The sequence below is a fragment of the Pseudorca crassidens genome, chromosome 7 (assembly GCF_039906515.1).
Source record: "Pseudorca crassidens isolate mPseCra1 chromosome 7, mPseCra1.hap1, whole genome shotgun sequence".
In the NCBI taxonomy this organism is placed as follows: Eukaryota; Metazoa; Chordata; class Mammalia; order Artiodactyla; family Delphinidae; genus Pseudorca; species Pseudorca crassidens.
Window position 1 is genome coordinate 67,357,882 of NC_090302.1, and position 13,005 is coordinate 67,370,886.

General features: G+C 40.4%; 1 long non-coding RNA gene across 1 annotated transcript; it reads right to left on the minus strand.

Moving 5' to 3' along the window:
* Positions 1-799: 799 nt before the first annotated feature.
* LOC137227065 (uncharacterized) lies at positions 800-8,427 on the minus strand. Its single transcript, XR_010944681.1, has 3 exons — positions 8,189-8,427; positions 8,044-8,086; positions 800-1,830 (listed from the first exon to the last, which is right to left on the minus strand). It is a non-coding gene; the product is annotated as an uncharacterized lncRNA (long non-coding RNA).
* Positions 8,428-13,005: the final 4,578 nt, after the last annotated feature.

The window sequence follows — 13,005 nt, forward strand, 5'->3', positions numbered from 1 at the left end:
ATTTATAATAGCTGCTTTAAAGTTTTTGCTAAATTCAACATATGGGCCAGCTTGAAGTCAGTTTCTATTGAGTATATTATTCAATGACTATGAATCATTCTTTATGTTTCCTTTGAATATCTAGTTATTTTTGGTTGAAATGTGGACATTGTAGGTAATATGCTTTATCAGTTCTGAATTTCATTTTGTATTAGGAGGGAGCTAGTCGTTTTGTTTTACTTTGTAGGTAATTAAATTTCCTGTACTGAAATACGTCTGAATGAAATCTGTCACCTTCATGATATGCAGCTGCTGGTATCTCTGCTCAGTTTCTTTCTTTCCTGCTTCTTGTTTTTAGTATGACTTCCTAAGCATCTTCCTTGCACTTACGTAATTTAGTGGCTCACCAGACAATAATTGGACATAGGCTATATTAAGATAGTCAAGCCAGTAAAGTTTCCATTGTTGCTATTAAGCTGTGTGGGGGTCAAGGACATAATGACCCAGGATATTCGTATGTGTTCTTTTGTCAGGCATGTATGGGTTAGCCGTCATACAGGGGTGAATGGAGAATTTATCATCACAACACTTCTATAGTTCTTTCACTTCTAAAATCCTTTCTCCCTTAAATTTCTAGCTACTCTGTCCCCTGCTCCAACTCAAGTCCATCACCTTCAACTGGTAAAGGTGTAGATTTTTGCCACCCAAGCTTGAAGGGGATGGAAACACTCAGAAGCAAGAAGGCTATAAATTCACAGTTTTTAATCAAATACAGTAGCCGTTTTTCATGAATAAACACTTTTCAAACTGTTGCCAACTTTTGTCTATTTCCACTCCCTAAAATAGCTGTATTGAATAATCTTATCCAGTTTTATACTTGTTTTCCCCCGAGAGAAATTGCCCAGGTTCATTGCACTGACCATTCCCAGAGGCTGGACTTACACCTACTTTATAAAGAGAAGTAAAATAAGCTTATCCTTTCCCTGATACTCTTAGATACTCACTAGACAGAAAAGAAAAAGAAAAAAATACCTACTCTTGGATGAGAATGTAGGTAAGAGGAACTGCTGTACAAAATTTTGACACGCTTTCTGAAGGGTGTTTTGGCTATAGCCTTACAAAGATGGATACCCTTTGATCAAACTTTAAATTGTAAATATCCTTTGACCTAGCTATTATATTTCTAAGAATTATCCTAAAGAATAATTAGAAATGGGACCAAAATTACAAGTACAGACATACTTACTAAAGCAATATTTGTAACAGTGGAAAGTTGGACAGAACCCAAATGTCCTACAATAAGGTTTTCAGTGTATCTATAAAATGAAATGCCATGTTGCCAGCATAAGTAATGGTATAGAGTAGTAGATGTGTTTTTATTACTATATGAGCAAAGCAGGGCACAAAGCAATATAGCAATGTAGTTCCACCATTCTCCTACTTTTTAAATTTCATATAGATACATTGTAAAAACAATCTGGAAGTCCATATATCAAAGGTTATTCTAGATACTGAGTTTATAGGTGATTTTTGCTGTTGTTCTTTACCTATATTTCTTTTTTTTTTAATTTATTTTTGGCTGCGTGGGGTCTTCGTTGCTGCTCGCGGGCTTTCTCTAGTTGCAGCGAGCAGGGGCTACTCTTCGTTGCGGTGCGCGGGCTTCTCATTGCAGTGGCTTCTTTTGTTGTAGAGTGCGGGCTCTAGGCACACGGGCTTCAGTAATTGTAGCATGCAAGCTCAGTAGTTGTGGCTCGCGGGCTCTAGAGCGCAGGCTCAGTAGTTGTGGCGCACAGGCTTAGTTGCTCCGCGGCATGTGGGATCTTCCCAGACCAGGGCTCGAACTTGTGTAACCTGCAATGGTAGACGAATTCTTAACCACTGCGCCACCAGGGAAGCCCTATATTTCATTTTATTTTCTATAATGAACATGACTTTAAGTATAAAGGAAAATGGTGGCATCACTAGTTCCATGATGAGCCCTGTGGTGGTTAGATCTCATTAAGTCATACATTTAAATAGAATCACTGCTTGATTTGCCTATTTTGTCAGGGAGTAGAGTTGATCTCTTTCTCAAAAGTTGCTCTGCCAGAGAACTGGGTTTGCCTGGTGCTGCAGCAGGGTGGAGAAAGTAGCAAGAGCAAGATGGCAAAACTGTGGTAAATGACAGCCAAGAGGAGTCCTGCATTCACACAGTTTGATGTGTTGAGGCTGAGTTCACCATAGATCATATGGACACCAAAGAAGATGGCTAGGCTTGAGCCATCTTGTAAGAATCTCTTTCCCATGCCATCCCCCTTCCCAAGCTACTAGCCATGGTAGAGGCTTGAGATAGGGTAAGGAAGAGCTCAAGCCTAAGATGGATCTCTCATAAAGGAACTGTGGAGCAAAAGGCCACAATAGGATCTTCTCCCTAAACTAAGGCATGTACCCCACAAAAAGAATTAGGATTCAGAAGTCAGCCACATACGTAGATCCTGTGCCATTCAGTATTAGACCCAGAAATGACAACAACAAAGTCATCACAGGCAGTGTTTTCCCTTCATCCTACTCCATCATAGGGTAATAAGAGCATGGGGTCAAAAGTTGATTTGTGAATTGGATGAGAGATCAGATTTTACCCCGAGTCATCTAGCCAGGGCTGTAGGGGAAGTGAGCAAGAGGAGAAGAACAGAGCTTGGAATTAAATATGAGACTCAAGTTCTAAAATGAAACAGATTAAACTCTAGGAACTGGAATGAAGCTCTATAACCATTGGGAGTAATTAATGGAAAATGAAAACTGATTTCATATTTATACCTGAACAAGTCAAGACCCTTCCATATCAAGACCCTTCTGCCATCTGTTCCTCAGGTAGCAGAAGCAGCTTAAAAACTAGAGGCTGTTATGCTATCATTCATTCATTTGCTCAACAAATATTTACTAAGCACCTATAATATGCCAGACACTGCTCTAGGTGAAGGTATAGCAGCAAGTATGGATCCTAGGGACTCTCTTTTCCAACCCGCTATCTTGAAATATCTACTCCAGCCCCAAGGAGCTTGAACCGTCTTTTAAGCACCTTATGTGGACTCTTTGTTTCCTGTCTTTATACCCACAACTGAGGAGCTGTCTGCTGGATTCTTGCCACTATTAGGCTCAAAGCCAAAAGACAACCCCCCCATCCTCTGACATACACAGACACACAGACACTTCCATCTCCAAGGGAATCTCTTTAAATTCTCTTCCATAATCCAAAACACATACCTGTAGATACTAAGAATGACTTTATCTTTTAGGTGAGATTCCGCCCCTTCATACAAGGATGTGCCTTTACTCTTTACAGCCAATAAATGTTGATCATACAAGATCTCACATCCATATTTCAAGAATCATATACATAAGATAATAAGAATTGTGTGGGGTGGGTTGTGGGCCCGGGGAAACTGGAACAAATGGAAGAGAACAGTAGGACTGAGACTCAGAAGCAGGGCTTGGAACAGGCTGGTTCAAGCTAGTAGTGGGCACTGGCACATTACCCAAGTCAGGAACTAGTCATTTGATAAATGGGATATTAATCCCAAGAAAGATCTGGATTTGGATGATCAGTCCCTAAAGGAAGCTTCAGATAACTCCCCAAGAACCATTAATTAGAAAGTTCAGACGAAGTTCATATCCCGGGCAGGGCTAGAGCCCGTGAACAGCAGGTAATGAGCAGAGGTCTGGCCCGGCTTGCCATCTTGGAGGCTAGAATTCCCTGAAATAAATAGGTTGCAGAGCAGTATGATCAAATGGTAAGCAAAGCAGTTAATAGGAAACCAGGGTAGCAGGCAAGTTCTCAGTCTTCGGGATTCAAGGCCAGTCGTAGTTATTGAGGAATTGGAGGTGTCAGGATTAGAGTATAACCAGCTGGGAAAAGAAGAAAAAGAGTATTTATTGAGGGAGTACTAAATGCCAGACATTTCCTCCTAACAACTCATTTTTATCTCTCAGAAACTTTGTAAAAAGTTGACACCTTCCTTTTTCACATCCTTCCTCAAACATGGCACAATGATATACTGAGCACTTTCTTTAGGGATGAGCAGACTGTGCCCCAGAGAGGTTAATAACTAGCCAAAAGTCACACAGCCAGAAAGTTACTGAGCCTCGAATACAATTCAGGTCTTTCTGACCCCAGAGTCAACGTCTCCCACTTCATCATTCTGCAAAAAATGGAAACAGGAAATAACTATCCCATGGATTCTTAGTGTATTGAATGCAAATGACATTCAGAAACTGGGGCCAGATCACACTCACAGTGGAGAGGTTCACAAGTGTGCATAGCCAGCAGGCAGCAGGTTATCATGTTATCACGCCAGCCTTAGAAGTTGCCTATAGTTTCTACCACTGGAATCACTCCTTTGAGTTGGGATATGGCAGGCAGTACCCAGATATATTCATAAGGAGGATATACCGGTGAGGATGGAATCAATCGGAAGTAACAAAATGCCAGATGGCTTGGGTTCTGTACATCAAAAAGGAAGAAAGGAATAGCTGTTATATTGATCAGGGTTGGTTGGCAGATTTTTTCTGTAAAAGGCAAGAAAGTACATATGTCAGGCTTTATAGGCCATGGGATACGGTCTCTGACACAACTGCCCATCCTGCTCATCACACTGTGGTACATAAGCAGCCACAGTTTGTAAATAAACAGGTGTCCCAACAAAACTTTATTAAAAAACAAGAAACAAGCTGTAAGCTGGACTTGGTCCACAGGCTGTAGTTTACAGTCTCCTAGTCTAGAAAACCTGTAGTATCTACCACAGTGGAGGCAGATGTATTTAACTAGAGACTAGTTAACTTGTAAAACCACGTTAACTGATTAGACAGGCAGCCATGATCTTAAAGAGGAAGTTGCCTGGGCCAGCCCAGTGCAATGGGGCTCCTGTTAACAAGGGGACCCCAGGTTCCTGGCTCAGAGGAAAATACTGAAAGTCACACATAAAGAGCTCGGTGGCTAAGAAGATGAACTCTGCTGTCCTCACGGTTTGTCTCAGGCTGTGCCAGAGTGAGCAAATGAAGAATCATGGGGAAAATCAGATTCTGAGAACCTCATGTGGTCTTTGGTCATTCTTCCCCTCTGCAGGATTGTAATACGGGCCCTGGCCCCATACAGGAAGGAAAATAATTTCTGCTTAACTAGTTACTGTCAGGATGCATTACCTTCTGCCCAAAGAGTGGGTCTTAGTTCTAGACACTGCAAGAGTTACATATATAGACCCTACAATGGAAAGGTTTGCAGGTACTAAATAAGGAATACGGTGCTTCTAATCGTCCAAAAATGGGTTGGGGGTAGAGTGGAGGAGGGGCTGATATACTGTAATAGCTACGTCAAACTGTGCTAAACTTGAAATAACGGGGAAAATATTTCCTAAAGCTAATAGGAAAAATCAGTTCCCAGACTCAGAACCATGAATCTAAGTTGTTACCCAGATGCATGGGCAAACAGAAAGAGTTCCTGTGCTGAGGTTTTCATTATAAAACACAGAGGCATTATTGGGGATAAATGAACCAATATAAATGAAATACCTGTAATGGCCAACCTGAAGTTTCACGCCCCAAATCATCTGAATCCCAGTGTTTTTTCTCAAAGTCAGAAAGACTCCACTTTATTAGTGGAGTGGGATACTTAGCAGGAGTATGTTTATAAGCCTGGATTCTTCAGGTTTCCTCTAATGTTGGAAACAGAGGAAAGAGAAGTTCTTCCTTGAATTGTTTTCCCTGAATCTACTTATTGGGGTCTTTCGCTTGGTAGGCTAAAGTAACAGTAATGGTGTAATGGTGCCCAGTCACCAGGGTGAGGAGAGCCAAGATCCTGCCAGGCTCTGGTGGCCAAACTGAGAACCAGTGGGACTGTCTGCCCAGAGTGGGTTCCTGCGTCCAATTCATCTGCCCTGATAGGTCGCCTTTCTCCACATTTGCATACAGGAGACGCATAGTCTGGTGGTGGCTCTCCTGGTGGTACCTACTGGAAGGCTGGGCCCATCTTGGACTTACTGGGGAGGGAGAAGCCTGTGGGAATGTTTGAGGCCTTTCTAGTGAACCGGCCCAGGAACATTCAGTGGGATCCAGAGGGGGATCTGAACTGAGCCCTGCACCCCCTTCTCCCACACCCCAAGAGCAGAACTTTGCACAGTAAAGTCACATGATAATAAATAAGACCCAATGGAAGACTAATGATAAGAGGAGGGTGACTAAGCAAGTGTTTTATGGGAATCCACATGGGTTGTAAGAGGAGAAGGCCTGCTGCGCTGCTTCTCACTTGCTTGTATTTGATAGATTTCTTTGCCCTTCTCTTCCCTCCTCCCCTTTTCCCCTTCCTTCTTCTGCCTTCTCTACATCTCCTTTCCTTTTATCACTACTGAGATCAGCTTAGATCACAGTATTTGGCTGCCTCTCCCGTCTCCCCTCCTCTCATGGACTCCCTCCTCCTATTTCCCCTTGCTACACCTGCGTGCCATGTTGCTGTTTCAATAAAGCTTTTAAAATGTCTTTGTAAAGTATCAACCTATATGTTTTAGTATATATCATGGTCATAATAGGAATGGGTCGTACAGCTTTATGGTCCCAAAGTGATGAGTTCATTAATTGTGACAGTGAGTCCACATGTCAGTAAATCATTAGCTTTATTGAGAGGTTCCAGTCAGTGTAGGGAGCACCAACTTGCCAGAGTAAGGAGACGGCAAAATGGGTGGCATTACAACATAATTCAAGGATGAAGACACTGACCTGCAACCATTGTTCTTAGTCACTTTTGTGTCTTTATCCCCTTTGAAAATTGCATGAATTTCATATTCCCTAGGCATAAGTATATATATAACACTTTGCAAGCAATTTTAAAGATTTCATGTACATCCTCCAAGCTTATCCATGGATGTGAGGTTAAAATTTCTCGAGCAAGATAAATTGGTAATGATTTTTTTTTTTTTTTTTTTGCGGTACGTGGGCCTCTCACTGTTGTGGCCTCTCCCGTTACGGAGCACAGGCTCCGGACGCGCAGGCTCAGCAGCCATGGCTCACGGGCCCAGGCGCTCTGTGGCATGTGGGATCTTCCCGGACCGGGGCACGAACCCGTGTCCCCTGCAGTAGCAGGCGGACTCTCAACCACTGCGCCACCAGGGAAGCCCTTGGTCATGATTTATACACAATATATTAATCATTTAAATAATTAATTTAATAATTAATAATCAAAATAGATACAGATTTTTAAATGTAATAACAAAAAGGGGAAATGTACTTACCATGAGGAGATCAGTCCATTATACCTTAATTAAATGATTGTACTCAATGTCACTAATGTCACTGTCTTGAGAAAGTCAAGATCTTTAAAAACCAAACAAATTAACAAAACATCTGTGAGGACTGTTCTAAATTAAAAGAAACTATAGGAACATAACAACCAAAAGCAAATGTGAACTTTGATTGGATTCTGGTTCAAATAAACCAGCTATGTAAAAACAAACCAACAAATATTTGGATAACAATTAAGAAAAATTTATTATGAGCTAGATAGTAGATGAAATTAGGGAATTATTGTCATTTGCGTTAGATGTGATGATGGTGTTTAATACGTATTTACATGTTTGATACATATCAATACATGGATGCAGATACATTTAAATAAAGTGCATATGGAAAAATCTTAATGTAATGATACATGATTCTTTCAACTTTTCTATATGTTTGAAATCTTCAAAATAAAAATAGAAAAAAGAATTAAATTTATTTTTAAAGTAATAGCACAAGGAATTATGGTTCTTAGTCATGTATTTTATCAACTTAAAACCTTTTGCTGAAATAGCTGGTTCTGAATAGCTTGGCTTCACAGAGGCAAGACTGAGCATTTTACAAAAGGTGATCACATACCAAGATAGCACAGTGAAGCTCTGTCTTTGTTTCTCCCATTCATACTAGAGGTAAATGTGATTAAAAATCTGTGCTTTTAACACTAAAAATGCAGCATTGCTTTGGGAGACTTTGTATCTCTGGGGTTTAAATAATGCTTTCTGGCAAACGCTAAAGTTGAGTACTTTTTAAAAGAAAACATACCAGAACTGCCACTGGCCACCACCTCCAGCACCACCACGATCCTCTGATGTAATAAAAGGAGATACATAAAAGTTAAGGAAATGTTATCACCTAAGATCATATTTTCCAACTGGAAGTCATTGAGAAATAACGAAGTTGGACTTACAGAGTCACGATATGCCGGCATCCCCAAGTCTAATTAAGTCATTCCGTATTATCTCATGTCCCGTCCGGTGCAGTACTATGTAATGCTGCAGATTACTGGGGATTGCCAAGGACTTACTGCACAGTATTAAATTGTACAGATAATGGCTTTTGGCATTTTTGTTAGAAGGGACTGGTTTCAATATGCAGTAAGGCAACATCGTTGTACTCTCAACGGTTAGTTCATCACCAACTTCTTTCTTTTTCCTCTTTTTTTAAGTCCTGAAAATAGCTTACCAAAGATTTGTCATTTCCTGCCTGGAGAAAGGTCTGGAGTATTTGTGTTTTTATAAATATCAGATGTGTAATCTCGGACATGAACTTATTATAACTCGCCCCAAGGCATCATGAGCTGCAAGTTGCCACATGAAAATGAAAGGGGTCAAATTCAAAAGGGATGTGTGTCAGAAGACTCTGGAAGAGGGAACGGGCTTAATAAGCACCCCTTAGATGAACCTGTGATTGCCGCAGAGCCTGCCATCTGTCTTCTGCTGTTGGTTAGACTCCCAAATACCTTTTATAGCCCCACAGTAGTGAATGGGGTCCCCTGGGCTCAATGGGAAGAAAAATATATTAAGTTGGCTTCTCTTAACTGAAGGGGAAGGGAGAGAAGTGTTTAAAAGACTTACTATCTCTTGGGCTCTATTTACTCTGTTAAAAAATATTGTACCTAGTATTTCAGAAATGGGAACTCTTTGAACCTCAGTAAAAGTCTTTTGGGGGTCATTTGGTGTCCTTTTGGAGCAGGGGACTTGATGCTATTGTTTTATTGGCTGCATTTATCATTCAGTTCCACTTCCCCTTTTACCTTTTTCTTTCACGTGGGATGATAAAGTAGCATCATAAAAAGAGACCTGCAGGTTTGAATTAGTCTCCATTCAGCTAACCCATCATTTCTCAATTGGAGTCTGCTACAACCAGGCGCAGGTTCTTGGTGCTGGGATATGCTCCCAGGGGAGGGAAGAAAGTGGCTTAAACAAGTGGGATGAAGGCAGTGATTAGAATGAAAAGGAAACTCTAGGGAGGCTAGAATTAAAGTAAGGGCATGGAGAAGAGCAGGTACTTACATGCAGGAAAGGAGAGACCAAATACCAACAGAGCCAAAGGCTGGTGCAGTGGAAAAATAAAGAAATACAGCCCATGAGTCATCGAGAGGACAGATTCTTCTTTTTTAATTGAAAGGGATGCCAGGGAAAAAAATCAGGTGACAGGAGGGCTCATGTCCAAAATAAAAGGTGGGTGGAGCTACTCTGAATCTGGTAGCAGTAACCATGGGGCACAAGGCACTGAATTTTGACTCAGAGGTACTGTCTCTGGCCTGGGTAGGTCAGCTCAAAGTATTTGATAAAGAGTAGCATGTGCGTGTGTAGCTAACGAACTTTTCTTAAGTACTTAGTGTGCAGGTACTGAGCAGTACTTTAATATCATTTAACCATTTGTTCTTCAGAATCACCCTATGAGGCAAGCATTCTAAGTATCCTCATTTTCCAAATGAAAAACAAGACTTGGGGTAAGCACTTTGCTCAGTCACAGAATTAGTGCCAGCCGAGGACAGTAGTATCATAGCTGCCATTTCTGCGGCAACATGTATACTTACCTCATTTAGTCCTTACCATAACTGCATGACATAAGCACTGTTATTACCACCATTTGGCAGGTGAGGAAACTGAGGCTGAAAGGAGTGAGGTGAATTTCATAATATCCTGCAGCTAGTAAACGTGAGAAACAGAGCTCAAACCGAGGAAATCTGAAGACAGTGCCTGGCCTCTGAGCCACCCCACTATTCTGCCTCTTCATGTAGTTTTTACTGTATACATTTGCGCTTTTTCCTCCTCAGTGTGTCAGTCTGTATCTTCTGCATTGGTTGAGAAAAGGACTTGGTAAAAATCATCTGGTATGTCTCAAATTAGTTAGGTTTTCAACAAATGCCATAAAACTACTACTATCATCAGTTGAAATGTTGCTGAGTAGATAAAGGTATTAATAGTCTCTGCTGTTGCTTAGAATTGAACGTAGGAGTTCTGACTGCCACAGATGAGAACACGAATCTCAGAGACAGAACTGAAGACACTGGCTTAGTTCTGAGTCCTGCCGTGCTGTGTCTGGGGAAGACGATCATGGGACTGGGGTACACACTCACTATTTTCAAACATGCAATTCTTAGCTTGCATCAAAATTGGCTGAAAGCTGAGGCTGACGAACCTGAGTGATGAAGCAGAGCGTTGGTGTGAGAATCTTCAAGGGTCACAGGTGACTGACTGGAAGCTGCAAAACTAGGGATGAAGGGCCAGGCCAATAAGAGCCAGAGAGTAACACAAATCTAGAGCCTGTAAAGTGAAAAAAAAAGAAGATCCACACCAAAGCATACTAACTGGTGAAATTTCAAAATCTCAGGGAAATTGGGGCAATCTTACAATATTCCAGAGAACTAGGAATCAGAATTGTATCCGTCTTCTCATCAGCAGTATTAGAAACTAGAAAACAGTGGAACAATGCTTTCAAAAGTCTAAGTGAAAATGATTTCTAAGGGAGCTATTAGTGGGTGTGGACCACAAAACAAGACATGAGATCCTGTGAGCAGATGACTCAATACAGGAGAAAGGCAAAGGAAACTTTTAAGATGAAAGCGAGAAAAGTCCCAGGATGACAGCTGAACCCAAACCTAGAGCGCCCAGCCCAGATGACAGTAAGGTGTACAGGGTTCCAGAGGGAAATTTACAAAAATATTAAACTAAGGATTACTTGATAGTTTGGGGCCATGTAGGAAATTATATTGATAGGCATTTTATAGATGTTCAGGATAAATTAGGTATAGGTTAAAAACAATTGGACAATTATTTCAGTGTAGGTGAAAAATTATAGAAGAAAAAATGTAATCAAGTCACTACTTAGCTCCACAGTACACACTAATTTTGTAGTCATAATAATGAAGTATGGAATATGGATATAATACAAAATTATTTTATCAATCCGAGTTACCTTTAGTTGTAAGATGAACCATTAATCATAGGTACCTGTAAGGAAGAAAAAAGAATGTATGATACATTCATTACAAAGTGCCTATCAATTTCAGAGATATTAAAATGTATGAAAACAGTTCAACTTAGAATTGATGAAATTTAGTTTATTAGAAGTTATGAGAAGTGTAAAAAACTAAAACCCTCAACGAACATGTTCAGAAGTGAATATATATTACTTTGATTTGATGAATCAAGATATTGCAAAACTGCAAAACATACTTATAATTTAGAAAAATAGAGCAAATAGCAGAAGGGGTTACTAAGATAAACCGATTGCCTTATTTAGGGAGATTGGAGGATGAAGGGAAACTGCGCTATTGTTTGCTAGTTTGGTTACAAATCTTTGAGCCTTTTTTGTCTTTTTAAATGGTGTGCGTGCATTATTTTGATAAATATAAAAATTATTTAAATTTAACTGTTTCATATTCCACAGATGTGGGAAAAGACTTGTTCTGTGCTATTGGTAAATCCTCTAAACTTCAGACACATGATCGTAGAGGCCTCAGATTATATTCCAAAGGAAAAGTATGAAGCATTGTATTCATTTCCAAAGAGTTGAGGCTGTACCATCTTTAAAAGTTCAGTGGAAGTTCTATTCCATTAAAGCTTGTCATAAGTTCTGATATTATGTGACCTCTACCTTTTCTGAGTTCCTGTTGTCCTTGAGCCGTTCCAGGAACTCTCCATGGGGAGGACAGGGTTTGGGCAAAGGCGGAGAGCGCTCACCCTGCTGGTGGGGACTGTTATAACACCACACAAATGAGTCATTGATACTTTTCCAAGATAATACTCTCCATCCCACCCCATCAAGGCCCTGTTGTCTTGAGTCATTGCCACGGTGACTGATGAATGTATTTTATATGTATTTTTTATCATGTTTGGGCACAAAAATTTTGAGAGCCGTATCACTTAGGCCTTCATTATATGGGTTTCTATTTAGATATCTGAATAGTGACTTATTTCTCCTTTTTTTCCGTATGTTTAGGTCTTGCCTCTGTAATAAAACTGTAAAGTATTTGAGGGTCCAGACTCCTAATGTTCTTGTGCTAAACAGAAAACATATAAATGTATAAACAGATTATCTAAACAGATAAATAGCCGGTATGCTATAAAATTTACTGGTTGATTTTTTTTTTTTTTTTTTATTTGCGGTACACGGGGCTCTCACTGTTGTGGTCTCTCCCGTTGCGGAGCACAGGCTCCGGATGCGCAGGCTCAGCGGCCATGGCTCATGGGCCCAGCCGCTCCGCGGCATGTGGGATCTTCCCGTACTGGGGCACGAACCCGCGTCCCCTGCATCGGCAGGCGGACTCTCAACCACTGCGCCACTAGGGAAGCCTTACTGGTTGATTTTAATATGATTTAAGCCTTTTCTTGGTTGAGGCTGATAAGAGTTAATTGCATATATAACAGTCTAATAACCAGTTACTCATATTGTCTTTTAATGCCTTGTATCAAGTTTCTTACTAATAATTAGTGATGGCTTAGATTTTTAGGCATCTTTTAAATCCTATACTTGCAGTGTTTATAGTGAAAGAATATTCTTTGAAAAAAGGCCATTTAATTTTTAATGTTAACAGCCCACCAAAGATTTTTGTATTTTGGTTCCCACTTTTGGAATGAGTGTGTGTAATGTACATTAAGAAAATAGATCTAAGTTAATGAGATATCCTGGGCGTGAAATTATCTGAATATCACTCCCATGATAGAAAGTTCAATTATTAACAAGGGTGATTTAATACATAAGGAAGGATTCATA